This window comes from Lepidochelys kempii, chromosome 4 (genome assembly GCF_965140285.1).
Source record: "Lepidochelys kempii isolate rLepKem1 chromosome 4, rLepKem1.hap1, whole genome shotgun sequence".
NCBI classification, from domain to species: domain Eukaryota; kingdom Metazoa; phylum Chordata; order Testudines; family Cheloniidae; genus Lepidochelys; species Lepidochelys kempii.
Window position 1 is genome coordinate 68,553,348 of NC_136383.1, and position 22,836 is coordinate 68,576,183.

The following is a 22,836-nucleotide window of genomic DNA, read 5'->3' on the forward strand; positions in this document are numbered from 1 at the left end:
TGGCAGTCATAACCTTATTTTATTTTATTTTTTGCCACAAGACTTCAAATGGTTTTCTTCCTGCGGAGACAAAACAGCACATATGTAGGCTATGTAAAGTATGATTCAGTTAATATATTTCTTACTCAGCTAATCCAGTAGCTTCCTCTTGTTGAGGATTGAGGGCTCTATGCGAGCAAGTAAGTGTTCATGCCACTGAGAGAAACATGCAGATGATGTAAAATCATAAGAACAGATCCTCAGTTGCCCAGAACTCATGGTCAGCACAATGTGTACAGGGCACAGTTGAGGAGTGGTGGGGGAAACTGATTTTAAGTCATCTTTCCACCTACCCAAACTGATGTTTTGGGTTATGAGGGGCTGCTCAACTTGCACTGGCAGGAGCAATTCCATAAGGACTGCTCCACAGGCCAAAACTCCGTGCAATGCCACATGATCCAATTCTGTCTCCTTTGCCCCAGTATGTTTCTCTGTCTCCCTCCTGCTCCAGATATTCTCCTTCTCCAGGAGACTCTCATGGTGGAATAACTCACAATCATAGAAGATTAGGGTTGGAAGAGATCTCAGGAGGTCATCTAGTCCAACCCCCTGCTCAAAGCAGAACCAACCCCAACTAAATCATCCCACCCAGGATTTTGTCAACCTGGGCCTTAAAAACCATTAAGGATGGAGATTCCACCACCTCCCTAGGTAACCCATTCCAGTGCTTCACTACCCTCCTCATGAAATAGTGTTTCCTAATATCCAACCTAGATGTCCTCCACTGAGACCATTACTCCTTGTTCTGTCATCTGTCACCACTGAGAACAGCCAAGCTCCCTCCTCTTTGGAACTCCCCTTCAGGTAGTAGAAGGTTGCCATCAAATTCCCCCCTGACTCTTCTCTTCTGTAGACTAAAGAAGCCCACTTCCCTCAGCCTCTCCTCGTAAGTCATGTCCCCCAGCCCCCTGATAATTTTTGTTGCCCTCCGCTGGACTCTCTCCAATTTGTCCACATCCTTTCTGTAATGGGGGGCCCAAAACTGGATGCAATACTCCAGATGTGGCCTCACCAGTGCCAAATAGAGGGGAATAATCACCTCCCTCGATCTGCTGGCAATGCTCCTACTAATGCAGCCCAATATGCCGTTAGCCTTCTTGGCAACAAGGGCACACTGCTGACTCCTATCTAGCTTCTCATCCACAGGTAATCACTAGGTCACAAGCCCCCCTTTAAGGCTGAGCTAAGATCCTTTGTACAACTTTTTGCAAAGGAACCTTAATGAGAACTAAGGATGTGCCCACACAGACTTCTTAATATTGTTTTGCCCCTTTATTCTTTATTATGTCTTTGAAAATATAGCCTTTAGTCAAAACCATTTTTTCACTTTGTTGCAAAGCATTGTTATCTACCAAATAGTATCTACAAAGTACTATCATTCAGAGCCCTGTTTAATAAGATCTTTACCACTTGTGAAACATTACATAATAGAAGGTATTTCCTTGTGAGGAGTCACAGCTCTTCAAGAATTTCCCCAGACAATTAGAGATACCTTCCAAGATTATGTTAATTTGGTTGGTTTGTTTCAACTTTCATTGCAGAATCACATACATTCAATATATATCTTCTTAAAATACGATTTTGAAAGATTCCCTCTGCCTGTGTTTGAAGAATGATTGTTCAAAAAGGCCCATAATCCTACACTCAGAGAAAATTAAACATAAAAGATCAGAATGGATTTTATGGAGCCAGCGAGACTCCTATGTCTACACTCTCTATTTTACTGTTGCCCTATCTTATATTTTCATGTTATGTTAGCATGTTAATTCTTACAATGTTTTCATATTAATCTTCTGAATATATGGCTTGCTGGTAGCAGTATGTAAATAATAAGCAACAATAATACATGGGAAATGCTCTGAAAGATCATCTGCTCCAGCCCCTGACAGTGAACGATTATTCCTTACAGTACACTTTCTAGGGCTTTGTCTAGTCTATGTGTCACTGGTCTAGTAGAACAGCTTGGCCACTGCATTTTCTTTCTGAGATAGCTAACATTATTAGGAGATGGGGTTTTTGCTCAGACAAGAAGTGAAATCCTAAAATGATTCACTGTCAACTTAAATGCCTGATTCATTTCATTTCCAGAGTATAGTGAAAAAATTCAGAAAAATGTTTACTTTGAGGAGTTGTTTTAAACATACAGAGCATAATTTCTCTTTGTCATCTTGTCTGTAATTCTCACCCAGTGCTACAGAATATTAAACATTCTTACTGTTTAGACTAACCTCTAAGTACTGTGTGTTTGCACATTTAAAAAGTACAAGGCTAAGCAGCAAATAACTGAAGAATAAAAAGTGATTTCAAATTGAGTTGCAATGCTGGGTTTTTTGTTTTGTTTTGTTTTTTTGTTTTTAAATGGACATGTTCTGTAGCAATCTCTAGTTTCTGAGCAGATAAAAAGAAAAGGAGTACTTGTGGCACCTTAGAGACTAACCAATTTATTTGAGCATAAGCTTTCGTGAGCTACAGCTCACTTCATCGGATGCTCACGAAAGCTTATGCTCAAATAAATTGGTTAGTCTCTAAGGTGCCACAAGTACTCCTTTTCTTTTTGCGAATACAGACTAACATGGCTGTTACTCTGAAACCTGAGCAGATAAAATAATTCTGTGAAATCCCTGTTTTATGCTGACTTCAGTGTCTGCAACAAAGCAGTTTCCAAACAGCTGAAAACTCCCTCTTGCCTTGATGATTTCTAAAAGGAAAGGTACTCCTTAAATGGGCATAACCAATGTGTGATTGGTTAGGGAACTACAAAGGAGGCTGAGTCAGGGTGACCTGCTGAAGTCAGACTATGTCTATAGAACTGGGGGAGGGCATTGGGATAGAGGGAGGCGTGCAGTTTTACCAGAATGTTTGAACAAGACAAAGAACAGCTCCAGCAACCAAATAAGGAAGTCCGAGTTGGAGTATTTCAGAATACAAGCGTTTCAGGGATTTTAGGAAAGCTCAGGGAAGGAATGAGTACTTGTGCAGCAATCCACTGTCTTTTTTTAATGGCAGGGATGGTAAATATGGAGAATCATGGGCACTCAGGAATGTTTTTATTCTTCTTTAATCCTCTGTCAGCAAAGCTCAAGATGGATTTGTCCCTGTTCCTCATTTTTCTGAAAACTTTTTGTGGATCTGTGTTTTAAAAAGAGTGATCATAGACACCATTGTCTAACTGCCTGAAGACAAATTATTTCTTCCTTTGCTGTCAGAAAAGCCATAATTAAATTGCAAGCATTATGCACATTTGTGGCACACCCTTCTAGAAAGTCCACATGAAAAGAAAAAGTCAAGCTGAATTAATGTAGAAAGGATACAGATACTATTGAGAAACTGAATCTGCTTTTGGGAGGGGAGGGGAAGTATTGCGGGGGGGAGGAGGGGAGAGAATAGGACTCTAAGCCTCAATACCTTCAACTAATCATATCCAAGCCCCTGAAAAATCCTGGTAGAAAACTTTTTTTATTATAATCAAATTGATGGGAGAATGTTCCTTGATATCAGAAACTGGCTTCAGCTACAGAATTTGGACTCAGATCTACATTTCACACACATCCCAGCCCAGTTCCCAAGGGTATTTGGATCCAAGGTTTTGATTTGGGTGTACTCTGATACCTGTGAAAAAACTAAAAAAAAGTAAACTGATTTGATAAATAGGCACTACCAGTGACAAAGATACAGAACACCCTCCCCCACTTCTCTAGGCCTGCTAAGGCAACATAAAGCTTTGTTCGAATGGAGGAGGAGCTGCAATACAGAGTGAGACCTGGAGGAAGCTGGAACACAGAAAACCTAAATGGTTGTGGACACAAACGTCTGCAATAACATTTAAAACATCTCAACCTTGCAGTTTTGTTCTAGTTCCAAAATGTTTGCAAGAGGATGTTAAAATCTCATCCTCCTTTAAGATAAACAGTTAAAGGCACTCTGGGCTTGTCATCCTGAGGAAAGGTAAGAACTTATTCCTTTATCTTTTAAATTTAAATATTGAGAATAGATCAGCTCATGGACTGTTACTGGGAAGCATTTTCAAGTCTGAGGGAGCAAAGGGGGGGGGGGGTGAAGCCTGACTGAGAAGGCAAGCTTTCTGTGTAGTTCCTGACAGGCCTTACTATTCCAGCAGCTGTAATTTACCAAAATGTGACTAACATGCAGAGCATTACAATACTAATGATGCTAAGGGGGTGAGGGGAATATGGGCAGGGACTAGAGCCAGGAACTGGGAATCAGGATTTAGGGGCTACACTTCTGGCTGTCACCATCTTACGCAAGTAATGGAACAGTTTACCCATATAAAAATTAGGTATACTTGTCTGGCTTAGAGTGGTGTTGGAAAGCTGCATCAGTGTTTGCCAATATGCATTGAGTTCCACTGCTGAAGATCACTACTCAAAATTTACTATTACAAATCAACATGAAAGAAGCGACAGTATAAAGCAGTGGCTCTCAATCTTTCCAGACTATTGTACCCCATCAGGAGTCTGATTTGTCTTGTGTACCCAAGTTTCACCTCCCTTAAAAACTACTTGCTCACAAAATCAGACCTAAAAATACAAAATTGTCACAGCCACACTATTTCTGAAAAATTGCTGACTTTCTCATTTTTACCATATAATTATAAAATAAATCAATTGCAATATAAATATTGTACTTATATTTCAGTCTACAGTATATAGAGCAGTATAAATAAGTCGTCTTTATGAAATTCTAGTTTTTTACTGACTTTCTAGTGCTTTTTATGTAGCCTGTGTAAAACTATGTAGATATCTTAATGAGCTGATGTACTCCCTGGAAGACCTCTGCGTATCCCTGGTTGAGAACCACTGGTATAAAGGACACTCTCGAAACCAATCAGAGTAAGCTATAACAAGACATCTGCAATTCCATGTTACTCTTTTCTCAAGTCCCCTTCTTTTGACCCTTAAAGCCCTATAGGACCCTCCACATGCTACATCAAGTGACCTTAAGTTCTATTAAGAATACATTTGAATTAAAATATATCCTCTGGATAGGTGAATTACAGCAAAAGACAAGTACAATTGTGGCAAGATGCTGCTTATGAAGAAGTAGGATAGGAGATAAGGGCAAGGAGACTTTTTTTTCTTTGACTATTAAGGGAATGCAGAGTGCTAAACAAATTAAGGGCAAGCACCAATGTCCTGGCATGCTTACTGGAGCAGAAGAATATAATACAATTGCTTTTATAACTATAATCTTACACAATCAAAAAATAAATAAATATAGATGGATTGGTAACCATGATGGAGTGAGGGGGAATGGCAGGAAAGGTTAAATAAATGCAAAGTAACAGGAAATGGAATAAGAAGACAAAAGGGAGAAGGTCACTGAGACAGCATAGAAGCAGAGTTGGAGGAGAAAAGAGCAATGGAGAGCAGGGATCGGCAACCTTTGGGACGTGGCCCACCAGGGTAAGCCCCCTGGTGGGCTGGGCTGGTTTGTTTACCTGCCGCGTCCACAGGTTTGGCCGATTGCGGCTCCCACTGGCTGCAGTTCGCCACTCCAGGCCAATGGGGGGTCGCAGGAAGCGGCATGGGCCAAGGGATATGCTGGCCGCGGCTTCCCACAGCCCCCATTGGCCTGGAGCGGCAGCCCCCATTGGCCTGGAGCGGCCGAACCACAGCCAGTGGGAGCCACGATCGGCCAAATCTGTGGACGCAGCAAGTAAACAGCCTGGCCCGCCAGGGGGCTTACCCTGGCGGGTCACATGCCAAAGGTTGCAGATCTCTGATGTAGAGGAATACATATATAATAATTTGCTATGGTTATTAGTGAGGTTTGGAATTCAGATCTTTAGCACCAAAATATAGGCCTGTACCCCCTGAGTTAATGGAGAAATTCCTTTTCCTAGTAACTGTAGCAGATTCTTCTCTATTTAAACTAGCCACTGGTGGAGGACATGCTATTCTTAACCCACATTTTACCCATGGAGTACAGGCAGACTGAGACTAGCAGCTGAGGAGAAGGAAGTGACTGGGGGAAGCCAGAAGCCAGCAGACTGAGGAATATCCAGCGTTCAAACTGTTCAGTGCGGTTTGTCTACTGACAATGCTGGCATACATGGGCTCTAACGGGGTGGGTGGGGAAAGGGGGAGAGTAGCTGTAAGTTGGGAAGCCTGACTGAGCCTCACCCCTGTTGCTCCACCACTGCTGTTTCCAGTTCTTGCCAGGAGTCATCTCTTCCACTGGCCCTTGTGTCATTCTGAGAGATCCACTAGTTAGGTGAGCAGGTTTGGTGGGAAGGTGCTAACATCTCCCATTCTCCTCCCACTTGAAACAATTTGCAAGAAATCTTCATGAGGAAAAAACGTCAGAGATTTTCTCCCTTTCATTTCCTCTCCTGTTAGCTGCTCCCTCCACTCTCTTCCCCCCACAAATAGGGGTGTAGTTGAATCCAAAGGTTCTAAAAACCTGTGAGTATGCCTCAGGCACCAGTGTTTTAGCTGCCTTTTCTTCCATAGTCTTTTTAAAATCAAAATGGCAATGTAATAGCAAGTCTAATTATATCATTTTAATAGCTCGATGACCAAAAGGCTTTCCTGTAGTCAAAAAAGTGAATCAATTAACATTACTGTGTAGAAAGCTTAAATGTCCAGTCATTTGAGCCATGCTTCATATGCTGTAAATACTTCCTTTAGTGTGGTAGTTTAATCCAAGGCAATTTACTTTAAGGGTGGCTACCTGTCTATTTTTCTAAAGCTGTGCCTGTTACCTAAGGAAAAGCAATTTTTCTGTGTGTGTGTGAGAGACACAATTTAAACTAGTTTAAGGAGCCTGGAAAAAAAAATCTCTTGCTGCTCTCGCTCTGTTTTGATAGCTTTTTATTTATCACACTAGTAGAGCAGGGACTGGAAATCATACTTGGCTTTCAAATGCTGGAGATAGTTGGCTTTCCCTCGTTGTAAAGTACATAACCTTAATATGCTATCTTGGGATCTTTGGTGATGGTAAGGTGTGATAGAAATGAGAGATCTTATGTGCTTAAATTATTTGTCTTTCAGGGTGCTGATGATTTATTCTCTAGAATCTTTTTTTTTTTAAAGAACTGGTTAATTCTGTTGTTGTGGACTTCTCCAATATGAAATAATTTAGAATAAAACATATTCTATAGTCCACTCTCATCATCTCTTAAAAGCAGGAGAAGCTGAGTAGAGCAGGATGCCTGTACTGTAAGATCCAATGGGCTCTCCCGAGATCATGCTATGAATTCCAGGAGGAAGATGTACATGCCTGCTGCCCCTGTTTAGGAGGCATAAAACATCACTTTTCCACTCTGGCCTTCCAAAAAGAGCTCTAATTCCAATGCATTTCAATATTTAATGTGTTGTGTTCCTCTCCGCAGTTGTCACTATTCAGAGCTCTCAAACCTGTCAGGTGCAGTATGGGAGGGGGAATCAATTTTATCAATTGCAATTAGTTTGGAAAAGGTTAAAGTTCTTCAATTGTTGGCATTGCAGGCCTCATTCTGAACATCTTACAGTAATGGTGTAAATAAGGTTTATTTCCCTTAGGAGATAGCTGAATTGAGCACTTGATATCATTATGACTCTAGCCAATTGTTGCGTGAATCAGCTTGAACACTAGCAAATTGTTCAATGGTGGCTTCATTACTGGCAACCCCAGCTGAGCTTAATCCTATTGGAACTATGGCATGATGCACAGTTTCCATTGGTCTGGACCAATTTAAAACAGATTTTATCATCCCGAACTGACGTTCAGTTTTGAATTGAAGATTCGTAAATTTTTAAGGCCAGAAGGTACCATTATGATCATCTGCATGTACCTCTCTAGTGTGGCAACCTCCTTCACCCATATAAGACAAATCATGGAACCTCACCCAGTAATTTCTGCAGCAAGGTCATAGCATTTTGTTTGAGCTATAGCCTATGTTTAGACAGACATCCAGGACTGATGAAAAGACTTAAAAAAAAATTCAGTCTTGATCAGCTTAATCAGAAACTGCACATTGTAATAAAGCATGTAATAATGCCTTCTATTTAGTATAGCAACTGTCATTGCCAAGGATCTCAAAATGTTGTATTTCACAATGCAGGAAAGCCAGCTATCTCCAGTATTTGAAGGAATTTCAAGTTCCTGCTGGAGTAATACTTAAATACACATTTATTTGGAGCTTCTAGGTGCTACTGTAATACAATCAGGGTCAAAACCCCATTGTGCAGGGCATTATACAGACTCATTAAAATACAGTCTCTGCCCTAAAGATGAAATATATATATTTAAAGAACTATATTTAGACCCTGAAATCAATTCTATAGTAGTTTCACTGCTTTAAGAGCATTTTCTAATTTTTCAGACTCAATAATTCCGTTGTACTGTTTTCCAGTCATTTGTTTTCAGTCAGATTGCTATAGATCTTACTGTTCTATTTCAGATCTTTCCTCCAGCGTTTGCAAGTTCATGATCTCTTCTTACATGCTGCAGACCTTTGGTGGTTATACTCCAGTTTACACAGTATTAATTTAATTTTGACTAGTTGCTAGTTTTTATCATTCTCCCCTCCCGCAAAGAAAAAATACAAAGGTGTGTGCCTTTTAACTTCTTTTCCCAGCCGTTACAAAAAATGTAAAAATCAGCAAGCTGAGTAAATGGCTTCATAGCTAATGGATATTTAATTTTACATGACTTTTCTGGAGATAGTAGTAGACACTAAAAGTGGAACCTGACTCTCCCTTCCACAGTACACTTTGATGAACTGCTCCTAATTTCCTTTGAATATCCACCCTCAAATTGGCTTTTTAAAATAATTGTTTTTCAAAGGAGATTATATTTTAAAGTACCATTTAAAATTGATCGATACTGTCAATTACATAATTATTGTAAGTAGTTCAATCTAGTCTTCAGGTGTCAATTTAGAGTTCTGCATTGACACATCAGTTAATTTTTGTTAATCTGAGGTCAGTTTATCCCAAAATTGTGTCAAATCTAGCCTTCATTTGCTAAAGAGTTTCACAAGGGTATTCAAAGTACTAACCCATACCAACTAAAAAGAATGGCTTTTTAACTTTCATCAGCTTCCAAGAATTCTCTGTTGTATTAATGGCTCCTATCATCAACATCCCAACAATGGATACAAATTACGTACTGATTCCTTCCTGCTCTTTTGTATGTCTTTCCAAGATTTGTCTTATCATAATTGCCAGCATATTGATCAGTTTCTGTTCATTGACTTAATGTGGGTAGGAGTTACCTGATACACTTTCATATCTCTCAAGTCCCAAAATGACTTATGTTCCTCACAAATTGGGTATCTCCTCACGTTTATTACTGAAAATGATTTACATTATTTTTATTTCTGATGTAACTGGGGCTATAGGAGTCATTTACACTAAGAGAAAGAATCCAACAGCATTTCAAGTTTCCTACATAAATAATTCTGTATCCTCCTTTTTGGGGTCTTTGCCACATAGTGTGTGTCACATAGGGAGGCAGGAATAGAGTAGTGGAGTGGGAATCAGGAGACCTGGGATCTGTTCCTGGCTCTGTCATTGGCAAATTTAAGCAAGCCTCTTCACCTTCCTGTACCTCAATTTTCCCATGTGCAAAATGGGGATAATGATATTGACCTTGTTTGTATAGCACTTTGTGATCCAATGATGAAGAGCAAGATACTATTATTATTTGGGCCTTGCTATGGTGAGCTTCGTGTTCACCTCATATTCACAGTTATGTTCGTTGAATCACAGTTGGGAGAGTACCTCATGATAACTTGATGTGTGAAAGTGTCCTTTGTTTTGCCTTTGCCTTCCAAACTCATAAAATGGTATTCCTCCTTTTTTCCCTAAAGCTCTCTTCCAAAATTCTTAGTGTAACACAGTGGGTCTCACTGAGCTCACTGGCATGGTTTCTACTGATTTCCTCTTCTCTGCTGTTAATTTGTTTAATTATTAGTAAATAAGAATCCGACGGTATAATTAAGGGAAAAGCAGTTCAGTGGTACTATCCAGAAGTAGGGATTTAGTGTCATGCAGATTGTCTATCTACAACCATTACTGGCTGACAGTTACACTGCTTGTTTTAATGTGAGTGGGGAAAATGCCTATGTTCAGTAAGTATAACAAACCTAAAGCCAAACATAGTTCTGTTCCAGGCTTGGGAGTTGATGAGAACAGGGTGCAAGAGGGGGTGCAAAGTGTGGGAGGGGGCTTAGGGCAGGGAGTTGGGGTGCAGGAGGGTTGGGGGTGCAGGTTCCGACTGGGCTCCGCTTACCTTGAGCGGCTCCAGGGTAGCAGCGGCTCGCAATGGGGCTAAGGCTGGCTCCCTGCCTGTCCTGGACCTGCGCTGCTGCTGAAAGTGGCCAGCATGTCCGGCAGTGGCTCCTAAGGGTGGTGTGGGGTGGGGCAAGCGGCTCTGCTGAGTGCTGCCCTTGCCTGCGGGTACCACCTCTGAAGCTCCCATTGGCCGCGGTTCCCCATTCCCAGCCCATGGAAACTGCGGAGGGCGGTGCCTGCAGGCGAGGGCAGCAGATGGAGCCCTCTGCGCCCCTCCCTCCCCCCCCCCGCCTCCAGGGGCCGCAAGGATATGGTGCCGGCCACTTCCAGGAGTGGCGCGGGGCCAGGGCAGGCAGGGAGCCTGCCTCAGCCCCACTGCGCCATGGGGCTGGCAGTCCCACAGGCCAGATTAAAAGCCCTGATGGGCCGGATCCAACCTGCGGGCTGCAGTTTGCCCTCCCGTGCCTTAGCCCCTGCCTTAAGTGACCACAACAAGGTTGGGGGGTCGAGCCCCTCCAGGAATCCTGGGCCCAGCCTTGTTTGGGTTACGAGGACTCTACCACACAAGAGAGTGGAAGGGGAGCCCTTGAGGTCAGGCAGGCCTCTGGGTAAAGGAAGTGGGAGTGAGGACTCAGATCCTTTCGCTATCCACTTCACCAGGGTAGTGTATAAGCCAGGAAAGTTCCCCACAATATTGAGACCATTCCACCGCTTACATAAACATACCATACGCTGCTTGATGCGGGCCCAAGTCCAACCATCCAGATCCCCAACATCCTAGCACTCTTCCAAAATGTGGAAACTCTAGCCCTTTGTGCGGTGAAAGAAAACTTGACTGTCCAGAGGTCAAGGAAAATTGGCCTGGTTGTTGTGGGATACTTTTGGTGGAGTCTCAGAGCATGCATCAGTGAGTCTGCGTCTACCCTGCAAAGGCAATAGAGCTTGAATCCTGGGTCCGGCTTAACTCAGGCTCCACCTCCATGAGTCCTGGGACCAGGTTTTGGTTAAGAACAATTTGTGTGTATGTGGAAAGGGGGTTAGGCTTGAGCCTGGGTTTAAAACCTAAGGATAAGTTGCAGTGTAGCTATACCCTGGATATGTACTCCAGCAGCTAACCTGTGCTGCCACCCACGCTTTGTGGCTTCCCTGCTATTGTTACTGGAGTCTGGAGCTAGTTAGATCAAAGCTAGTTTGGGTTTGTGTACACATACTGGAGTCACACCTCCCATTGCATTGTATACATACCCTGAGTCCTCATTCATCTTGAGTTTGTCTGTTGCTGTCAGGGCCGGCTCCAGGGACAAGCTTTCCAAGCAGGTGCTTGGGGCAGCATTCAGAATGGGGCGGCAGTCCGTGTCCCGCGGTGGCAATTTGGCGGCAGCTCTGCTGCTCTTCCGGGCGCAGTAGCAATTTGGCCGCAGCTCGCAGCAATTTGGTGGCGACTGCTTGGGGCGGCAAAATTGGTAGAGCCACCCCGGTCTGCTGTGTTGCTGATAATTTAACTTTGCTCTGAATTTACTTGCAAAGTTGAAGCAACCTTCCACATCAGCACGTGGAAAGCTTTTGATTGACTCAAATTAAATACAGTAATAGAAAGGAGAGAGGCAGATGGATCTGGTGGGTGCTCCCCATTCTCCACACTCTTGTTCCTCTGTCCACCAAAATGAGCATCGGCATCCCACTTGTGTTCAGTGGAATATGTAATAGTGATAACATTTTAAGAACACTTGTTTGTCATCCTGGGAATATTTAACATTTTGAAAGTATAATTAAATAACAAAATAACTTGCTGGCAACACACAGCGTCAGTAGACGTTCCCTGAACTCTGCCTCCATCTTCCAGTAGGGCAACAAGGCACACAATGGAATGTTTACAAAACATGTGGTGGAGGCACCCAATAGAACAGTATAAATGTTCTGAAGAGAGCCCCTAATTTAGTTCTAATCTGAAAAGTCAGGAACACTGAAAGTTGGAATGCTGCTCAACTCCAAGGGATAAGTATAAACATAATTTGAAGCAAAAAATAAATAAATAAAAAAGAATCAACTGAAGCATAACTTGCCCCATTCTAGATTTTCATTAAAATATGTGGATGTGCTGCTATACTCTGCTGTTGTGCACTATGGGTGAAAGTGATGTGGCAGGCTAGGAAACGTAAATAAACTGTGTGTTTTGCAGGAAGGTTAACCCCAGCTCCAGTGGAAAAATTTCTAAATGCTGCTGTTTCAGGACTATGTTAATTCCAGAGAATCCAGACTGTTTCCTTTCCTCTCACATGCAGCTTTTCTTAATTTATTAGAGATGTCTGCAGAGTTTGTAATGGAAATGGACACAAAAGTATTGGAAAAAGAGGGTATTGCTGCACCATGGTAACGTGCAGCTAAAGTTTTTTTGGGAAAAAGTTTAAAAAAAAAAATCCAAACCCTTGGCGCTCTAAGGAGAGTAATTTAAAACTTAGCAGACAGTACTGATTCAGAAGAATATTCTGAAAAGCAAAGGTGACAAACCATAGGAAAAACACCAACTTCACTGCAGTTTTCAGAAATGTGGTAATTCTTTTATTAAGCACACTGACGAATTCTCAGTAACTCTGGAGGACTCTTATTATGAAGTTGCTAGAGCTAGAAAACTTTAGTGAAGAATCACTGAGTCATGAAGTTGGTGTTCTCTTCTCTCTGACTAATCTGTATATAATATTGAGAACCTGCTGGACTCCACTTCAGTCCCAAAGTGCTGGCTTTACTGCTGCAACGTATCCCCCGTCTCTTTATCTGAAAAAGTTATATTCTGGCACTGTGATAATAGATAAAGTAGGCACTGAAAAGGTAAGGTGCGATGACGCTGTTTATGTATTCTGCATGCTTTTTTTGATCAGGTAAACCCATGACTAAAACATAGTGATAGAGAATGAAAGGTCAGAGCAACTGAAGACTTCTTTTAATGTGATCTTGGTGTTTGCAGCTCTTGCAAGTAGTTTTTTTATTAATATTTACTGTCTCTTAAAGTGTTAGCCACTTTTTCTGTAACTGCAGCCAAGCTCAGAAATGCACTTTTTATTTGCAGTTTTTGGTATCAGATTAGTTTTTCCAAGTGCATTTGGGATGCTAGTGTGGCAGCTGCAGGGTGTGTTTGTGTGTGTGTGTGTGTGTCTCAACATCGGCTGAACTGATTGTTAGTACTGTATATGATAGAGCTGTAAAATAGTGAGGGCCCTTGCAGTTTTCTTTTGTAGGAGGTTTCTCTCAACTTGATGAAAGAACTTGTGGATTAAAACAGAGTTAGCCACAGGCAGGAGACTCCAGATATTTTAGAAAGCGTATCACTCAAAATGTTATCGTTTGTTATCAAAATCATAATCTTTGTATGCTGCTTGGAGTCTGTTTTGTATGCAAAATGCATGTGGGTCCCCATCATTTATATAAAGAAAAGGAGTAGTTGTGGCACCTTAGAGACTAACCAATTTATTTGAGCATGAGCTTTCGAAGCTCATGCTCAAATAAACTGGTTAGTCTCTAAGGTGCCACAACTACTCCTTTTCTTTTTGCGAATACAGACTAACATGGCTGTTACTCTGAAACCCATCATTTATATACTGTCTTTCTGTTAGTTTATTTCTGTAAATGTTGATAATTGAGTGCTGAAAGGAATATCACAGTGTTACCTAATAACTTTGTCATTTACACAGCAACTGCTTTTGGTGCTGCTTGAATTTTATTTTTAAATTTCTTTTAATAACATTTGTTTAAATGTTGATTGTGAAGACAAAAATATGTGAAAGTTTCCTGGCAGCATGCAAGTAATTAGAAAGGATGCTGGGAAATGTAAGCCTTGCCTTCCTTATAATGAGGTGTTTATAGGAACTTGGAAACCAGAGATATGCATTGGCTATCAAAGAAAAACCAATGTCTGCTGTTGGAACATTTGGATCAATGTTAGGTTAAGGAATATGGTGCTGCACATCTCACATCTTAAAAAAAGGAATGAACACATCTCATATTTGATTGGGCACTGAGGTCAAGGAGCCATTCTTCTCAGTATTTTGTGGGTTGTACTGAACTGCAACCACTGGTCTGGAGAAGCAAATGTGTTTTCTGGCATGGATTTCATGGGATGTGCTATTTGAACTGTGGTGTGCAGTTTCAACTGCCACCTGGAAAGTATCGTGTTTATGGTCTGTACACACCATACTTCACTGAAGGCCTTGTTTGGTTGGTCGATCTGTCTGTCTATCAAATATAATATGAATAATAGTGTTGCTCTAATTGAAGCCCCAATAACTGCCAGGAACCCAGACTTAGTCTATGATTCACTAAACAAATAGCAGACATGGAAGGATTAAGATTTATAACTGATAACATGAAGAATGGGCAAACCATAGCAATTTCAGTGGTTTTGGTCAACTTGATCAATCCACACAATGTTCTGAACCTACTGTGAATCACTTCAGTCAGTATTCTGTTTTCACAAGTTTTTAGCCCAGTTTTTCAAAGTAAGATTTTGTCACTTCCTACATTTGGTTGGGCCAGGAATACTGTAAGAATTGCCTTTGACATGGTATTTCAACACTTGTCCTCTTGCCTGGAACCAAAAACTCAAGGGGTGGGCTGATAAAAGGGACCAGAGCAGGGTAGCTGGGGTATGTATTCCCTGGAAATGCTCATTTTAAGTTTGGTTGGAAGGTTAGGGTCTTGTTTTGTTCAACCATTTAATCTGTTCCTAAACATGATAGTGGACCAACAGTGTTTTAAAACAGACTTCACTAGAGCTGGGTATTAGGCAGCCTTAGGGACCAATTTATAATAAAAAGTTTTGTTATGAAGATACACTGTGTAGTCACTTTCCTAGTGACCACCAAAATATTGGTTGCATCAGTAATATGAGAACTAATTATCAATACAACTACATATTTCAACACTAAATGTGAACTCATACAAGTCTCCCCAGTTGTTTTGTTCTTGTGCTAATTTGCAGAAGTGGCATTTCAAAAATCTTATTATAAAAGAGTGCAAACAAGTGGAGCTGCTTTTTAAACTCCATGATAAAGCATAGCCAAAAGTTTTGGTCCAGCATTGGCTTCTTCCCATCACAAATTCTTTACATGCAAGTCTGTGGTCCATTAGGGTGGTATGCAATTTTTGGCCTTTATTGGGGGCGGGGGGGGGAGGGAAATAGTTCAATATTTTGACAATGACTATAAACTGATACAGGTTTACATCCTGTGTGAACTTATGACCATCTGAGCAAGTAATAGAGAAGGCAGAAGAGTAAGGTGTTTGATATTTTAGCAGTTAATTTTACACCTTGCTCATAAAGGGCATGCAGTGAAATGAACAAAATAAAGTACATGTTCACAGACAGCATTCATTAATTGTATTTCAGCTGAGCAAAATAGTAACTGCAAGGATGGTGATTGAATCAGCACTCCGTAAGTGTACATGGTTTATTTATGCACCAGTAGATACCCACTTCATTAAATATAAGATCTGATAGAATACTAGAAAAGTGATTTGTCAATTAATTTGAAGAAAAATAACCAAATGCTTCAAATAAGGAATTCACCAAATAGCATTCAACCAGCTATGCTTTTCAATAGCTCTGAATATGACATCCCGTGCGTTCCGTGTGACTTTTATCCACACCAAAAGTTTTCAGAAACCAAGGAATATAGTGTAGCATCAGTCTACATGGGGTTACTTGTGTCGATCTCAGTGTCCCTGAATTACTGGTAGATCATGAATTGGGATTATGTAGAAAGATATGGAGGCAAAGGCATGGCCCCTGAAATATTAGTATCTAAAATGAAAATGTACAAAATGGGAATGGGAGCAATGAAAAGCTATATAATTGAATGCTGAAGTACACATCTGATTAGTTCCATATTTTTTCAGTGGAATATCTTATGCTTTGGGGTTTAAACTTTTCCGTTTGTTGTTTATGCTTCAGAGGAGTAATCTGAGATTTATTGGCCTTTTGAAATCTGTTTTCAGAGGGTCTTGAAGGAGAGTGTGGAGGCATGTGAGACTGGGGAAGGACAGGAGTTCCAGGCTTATTAGTTTAGAAGAAGGCCCAGAAATGAATGAGGGAGAGACCTGAAGAAAAGATAAGCTGTACGGCTTGGGAAGAGCAGAGAGGCAAAGGGAGAAAGAATCAAGAGTATAGAAGAAGGTAGAGGTTAGGTGTTCAAGATTATTCTCCAAAAGGTTTCAGAGTAGCAGCCGTGTTAGTCTGTATCCGCCTAAAGAACAGGAGTACTTGTGGCACCTTAGAGACTAACAAATTTATTTGAGCATAAGCTGTATCCCACAAAAGCTTAGTGGGATAAATAAATAAATAAGCAATAAATAAGCAAAAGCTTATTTAGAATAATCTGTTTTTTCTCCAAAAGGTGAATTTGATACTGTAGTTCATTGTTTTAAATCTTTACTTTTTTAATTTTAGCAAACTATTAAGTCTCCAAGATTAGCTCATCATGAACATAATGCCTCTTGTGGTGGTTCTTCACTTTTTTGTCCTATTTTGTTGGGAAATAACCTTCTAATGATGGGTTTCCTGCTGAATTGTTTTAAATAAGCAATAATTGACTGTTGCAGGAATTATCAAGGGGGTAGAGCAGTAAAGAAGGGTTGATGACCCAAAGACATTAATTTCTATTATAAAGTGACGAACACTTCAGGGTGTCACATGTGCAGCACATTGAGTATTTGGTAGACTTGGTTGTCTGTGGTAATCTAATAAATGGCCGTACACACTTGTCTCATTACAAGACTAATCTCGGCTCATGATATGTGCATGTAACTTTATATTCATAAATAACCATCCACCTTGAAACATTCCAAACTACTTTATAGATAGCATTTCAGTGATGAAGTACACACAGACACACTCTCATTGCATCCACTTCTGGAGTGGAGTGGGGCTACCACTCCGTAATGACAACACTAAACAATTATTTTTATGGCCGGGAAAGGAATAATACAATATTCATTTAGAAATGGGAAGAACTTGGGTATACATGATATTACCCAAGTTAGAACGTGGCCAGGATACTCAGGCTAATGCCGTTATTCTGCAGAAAACATGATGGGCTCTTTCATGACTCTAAGTGTCAGGATCTAATCCAATATTTTGGGATTTTATGAGATGTAAAAATTATTTATATTTTTTGTCACATTCGCCATCAATGAAATAGCAAAGCAATAGAGAAATAAGGTAATTCATGGCTGAGCACTGAAAATGTAATTTCTGGATTACCACAAGAATCGCATTTTCTGGAAAATATTTTCTTCCACTTTATTGTCTAGACACTTTTTATACAGTCACTTCTCGACTGCTTGAGGCACTCCAACCTGTGCCAAGAGAGGAAGTCTGCATTTCCTTTATTGGATCATAGTGTGAATTTAGAGAATGGTTAATCCTGGAGCTTTCCTTCGCCACAAAAGGAAGGGAGTTGAAGAACACTTCCATTTTTCTAAAAGTACAATGGTCTCAATCCAGTGCTGCACTCAGTCTCTGCCTGGTTCTGCAAAATTAAGGGGACCACAAAGTAGCTCAATGCACCTCCCCACTGAGAGAAGATGGGAGGCAGGTTTGACCCTCGGCATAATTTAGATTAGCTTTAAGGCTGCTCTAAACTACCCCCTGGCAGCAGTGTCCTAAATGGGGCCACTTCATTTCCTCCACACCCCTTATGCTGAGGCAGAGGGGATTAGATAGTGTTAGCTATATGCCTCCTGGGAATTCCTCCTGCATTGGGAGGAGGAAGCCCAATTAGCAGTTTAAAACAGTTCTTTGGCTCCTTTGTGTCACCAGAACAGCACAAAGGAGCGGCAGTGGGACACGGGATTGTGCCTGATACCTGTTTTCAGAATGGACCCTTTCTATACAATGTTCTAGTAGCAAGCAGGGAAGCCACACTTCTTTTCTTACTGGTTCCTTTCAGAAGATCTTAATCAGGACAAGGCAATATAAACTTTTCAATACACACTCCAGATTTGGGAATGTGAAAGAGGTAATTAATCCAAGACCCGAGTCTGTCTATAAAGAGCTACTGTACCATGTTGCCTATGTGCTGCCACAATGGCAACCTAGTTCTAGTAAATGTTCACAATGTGGCATATGTTTCATTAGTCCTAGAGGTTTTGTTCGATGAAAATAATTTCTAGAGAGGCCCTCCTTTGTAGACATGATGTGTCAGCCAGCAGAAATGTACAGGAAAGGGTTTTGGTTTTCCTTGGCAAAATCCTTGCATTTTTTCCAAAATGAAGTGTAAAAATAGATTAACTCTCAAAAAAGTTTAAGTAATGTTAACACTGATACTGACCAACAAAAGCCATCAAATTCAAAGTGAAAGCTGACACCATAAGGTCTATACCCTGTTGTGCCTAATATTACAGGACAGGATCTGAGATCCCTGTGAATAATGAGATGGCATGGGGGAGTTAAGGATAGAGTATCCACATTTAACAACAAATGGTTAAATGTGGATACTCTATCCGGTGGCACCTTAAAGACTAACAGATTTATTTGGGCATAAGCTTTTGTGGGTAAATAATCCATTTCTTCAGATGCATGGAGTGAAAATTACAGATGCCGGCATTATATACTAACACCTGAAGAGAAGGGAGTTACCTCACAAGTGGAGAAACAGTGTTGACAGGGCCAGTTCGATCAGGGTGGATGTAGTCCACTCTCAATAATAGATGAGGAGGTGTCAATTCCAGGAGAGGCAAAGCTGCTTTTGTAAAGAGCAAGCCAGTCCCAGTCCCTATTCAAGCCCAAATTAATGGTGTTAAATTTCCAAATGAATTTCAGTTCTGCTGTTTCTCTTTGAAGTCTGAACTAAAATTCATATATATACCATGTAACACAGAGGAAAATGAAAGTACATGTGATTTTTTTTTCTCTTTAGAGAAAAAAAAAGAGGATAGAATAAATGTGCATGTATAAATGTACATTCATCTAAACATATACATATAAAGTATCAGTAAAATCTGTATCTAATTTATGGGGATGATTTGTTTAAAGCAGTTCATCTTTCATTATTTACATACAAAACTTTTAATGAGTCCAACTTTGGCTAACAGAGCTGATTCACCAAGGCAACACAAAGTTTTGAACAAATTGAAGGAGTGCTTCCTGACACAGAAACTCAGTGGTGCTGTATTTCTTCCAGCCCACCTCACTGTACTTATTTTGGCACTAAAATATAAAGCCTTTGTTTGTAGTGTCTGAAAGTATCAGAAGGGCACCCTGATTTATGACTGTAGTACACAACTACCAAAGATCTAGTGAATTTTCCAGTGAAAGTGGAGCTTTGAAAACCTTAGAGGTGATCATCATTTTTTGTGGATGAAATTTTTCCATGCTCTCTTTATATATGTGTTGGTGACATGTGCTTCCTGTACTTGTTTTCAGAGGGTTAAATGAGAACATCAGTTTCTTGATAGTTCTGTTACTAGGGCCCAAAAAATCTATTAGCTGCAAGAGGATGCCATGGCGCTGCTTTTCTTCAGTGCAGCTCTGACATGTTTAAAAGCAGTAGTTTAAACAACCTTTAATAAGGCTGTATCTGCAGTGGTTGCCAGGGGTCTTAGTGCATTAGACTGCAAATCTCTGTGACATCCAACTGAAAGGAAAGCACCGATCTCTCAACTACCCCATCAAGAAGTTGGTGAACTATCAAGCAAACATGCTAGGTTTTTTCTTTATATAACATTTCTTGCATAGTTTATTTTGAGGAGGGAGTCATGGATTCACTTCTGTGTCTTAGTTTTCACAAAGATGTGTTTCAGAGTAGCAGCCGTGTTAGTCTGTATCCACAAAAAGAAAAGGAGGACTTGTGGCACCTTAGAGACTAACAAATTTATTTGAGCATAAGCTTTCGCGAGCTACAGCTCACTTCATCGGATGCATTCAGTGTAGCTCACGAAAGCTTATGCTCAAATAAATTTGTTAGTCTCTAAGGTGCCACAAGTCCTCCTTTTCTTTTTACAAAGATGTGTGTTTTTCTGGGGGGGGAGGGGGGAACAATTAAATTTGATCGTGGACCAGTTTTGAACTTTTTTGTAAAACTGTTTTAAGCAACAAGAAGATTGAGGTGAGGGAAATCTTTGTTTAGTTTAATTTCCAAAGCCATCCATCCGTTGGCCTTTTTTTGTAGACTGACAACCAGAAGGCCAATTCTGTCAGTTGTGATGCTTTAAAAGTGATGCTGTTAAACACTTGTTTATAGCAGTAGTCATATTATTGAGCGAGAGAATCCTCCAGGGGCATTGCCATTCCATGTATTGCTAAACAACACTTCTTGTTTGGGCTATCTGCAGTACAATATCATTTTCTTAATTTTCCTTTATTTAATGTATTTGTTTTTATTATTTACAAAGTAAAATTATCCTGTGTTTAGCTGAGATTGTGGCAATCTCAATTCAATATAAATATTAAAATAGTCTTGTCTAGTATGCTTATCCTTATAGCATCTCAGATACTCATCCTTGCAATACCCTGTGATGTGGCCATGTGTTACTATCTCCATTTTACAGATGGGGAAACTTGAGATACAGAGATCAGGATCAATATTTCCAATGGAACTGTGGGCATGCAACACCTCTGAAAATCAGTCCAAGGTACCTTGAGTTGGGCATTCAAAGATAGAGGTATCCAAAATTAATGGACATGATCAAAATATTCAAGTGACCTATCCAACCACATATAGAAGATCTGGATTCTGGCCATTCCATAGACTTCTTGAGTCCCTGCCTAATGCCTTAACCAAAATACTATGCTTTCTCTCTCAAATATAACACTTGTACTCTGAATTTTTCAGATACAAAAGAATTTAGCCATACTCTGGCCCTGTTGAGAGAGATCAAATGATATGCTGTAAAAGGTTTTTATTTCCTTAGGGGAAAAAAGTCTTAATTTTTAAATCTGTACTAAAACTGTAGATCAGCATGTAATATAAAGATAAAGGTGTACCTTTTCTATCCATTTAAAAAGAATTATTGAATCCAACTATAAAATGAGACCATGGAAGTTCAAAATATATTGAAATAAAGTTCTGTTGTACTGTGAGTCCCCAGTATGTTACATGCGGTTCCCATTCTTTTATCTTTAATAGCTTTTGGAATTTTTGCTAGAGCTTTTGAGGTTATTAGCTTAACCTTCTCTTAGTAATTCATCTGGAGTTGCAGGAAAATGATCACTTCCATTTTCTGCTATTTATAAAATTTTTATTTCTAAAATCAAAAGAAAATATACATTTTAATATGTTGTATTTACAGTATGCTTGAAGTTGAAGCATATCCTTGGGGAGAAGGGATTTACAAGAAGAGACATATGGCTATATCCTGCTTTCAGATATGTGCAAATACTGAATTCTATAGGCATGTGCATGCACATTTACCTATGTAGATTGAAAGACCAAAACTATGAGATTAAAACAGTTAAGTAAAATATAGAACCGAACTGCCATTGCAAAGGCTTTCTGAAACAAAGAAAGGGCTTTAAATCTGCTATTTATTGGGTTCATTCTGTGGCTATCCATCGGTCACGAGAGGAAAAAAAGATACAAATAATACTTCTCCTACCTCTAAAGGTTCTTGGTTCCTTCAGTCCCATGACTTTAGACATTAGGGGTCATGATGATATAAGGGTGGAGGGAGAGCAGGAAATCACAATGTAACAGGAACCTGGTCCAATGAATGCTTTGAAAAGTTAATACCAACATTTTGCACTGAATCCCTTTCAAATAGAAAGCCAGAAAAATGAGCACAACAGTCAGAAAGAAGGATCTCCTTTGCTCTCCACCCACCCACTGCTACCCCCAATTGTATGGTGGCTTTTTGCACCAGTTGCAGGCAACAGAGCAGTCTTTAAAGTAGCCCACAGTATGCACATTGCAGTAACCCAGTCTTGATGTCATAAAGGCCTGGCTAACAGTGATCAGATCATTATATAAGAAACCTGGCCTCAATGTGGAGACATTCTCAAAAAAAACTCAACTCTGACCACATAGCATCATAGTTAACACCAGATGAAGGGTCTAAGCTAGAATTTGAGCAAGTTTAAAAAAGAAATTAACTCTTTCTAGGATCTGAGCTGTCATTTTAAACGGTCTAGGTTTTTCTACTGATCCCCTTCTCTGTTTTTCGGTGTACCCAATTAGTGTGTGACGCTTCATGGGAGTTAATGTGATCAATGAGAAATTAGCTGGGTATTTCAGTACGTTGGTGGAAAAGTGTCAAGAAGGCTTAAAGACTTAAGAAAAGAAACACATAGCTTGTGGATCTTTGTTTGTTACAGATTGAAGCAGTAACCCACTGTGCTAGTGAATCTATTGTAAGATGGTCTTGTTTCAGAGTAGCAGCTGTGTTAGTATGTATCCGCAAAAACAGGGGTACTCATGGCACCTTAGAGACTAACACATTTATTAGACCATAAGCTTTCGTGGGCTGTAACCCACAAAAGCTTATGCTCTAATAAATTTTTTAGTCTCTAAGGTGCCACGAGTACTGTTCTTTTTGAAGATGCCACTGTTCTTTTTGAAGGTGGTCTTGT

General features: G+C 40.2%; 1 protein-coding gene across 3 annotated transcripts in view; it reads left to right on the forward strand.

Moving 5' to 3' along the window:
- PALLD (palladin, cytoskeletal associated protein) overlaps window positions 1-22,836 on the forward strand; it is a 346,856-nt gene that overhangs the window by 232,022 nt on the left and 91,998 nt on the right. The window contains exon 1 of one of the 3 annotated variants that reach the window (XM_073341574.1): window positions 12,914-13,106. The exons of the other annotated variants lie outside the window; for them this stretch is intronic. The gene's annotated coding sequence lies outside the window, so the exon portion shown is untranslated. Of the gene's footprint in view, window positions 1-12,913; window positions 13,107-22,836 lie in introns of those variants that run through there. 3 annotated transcript variants of the gene reach the window in all.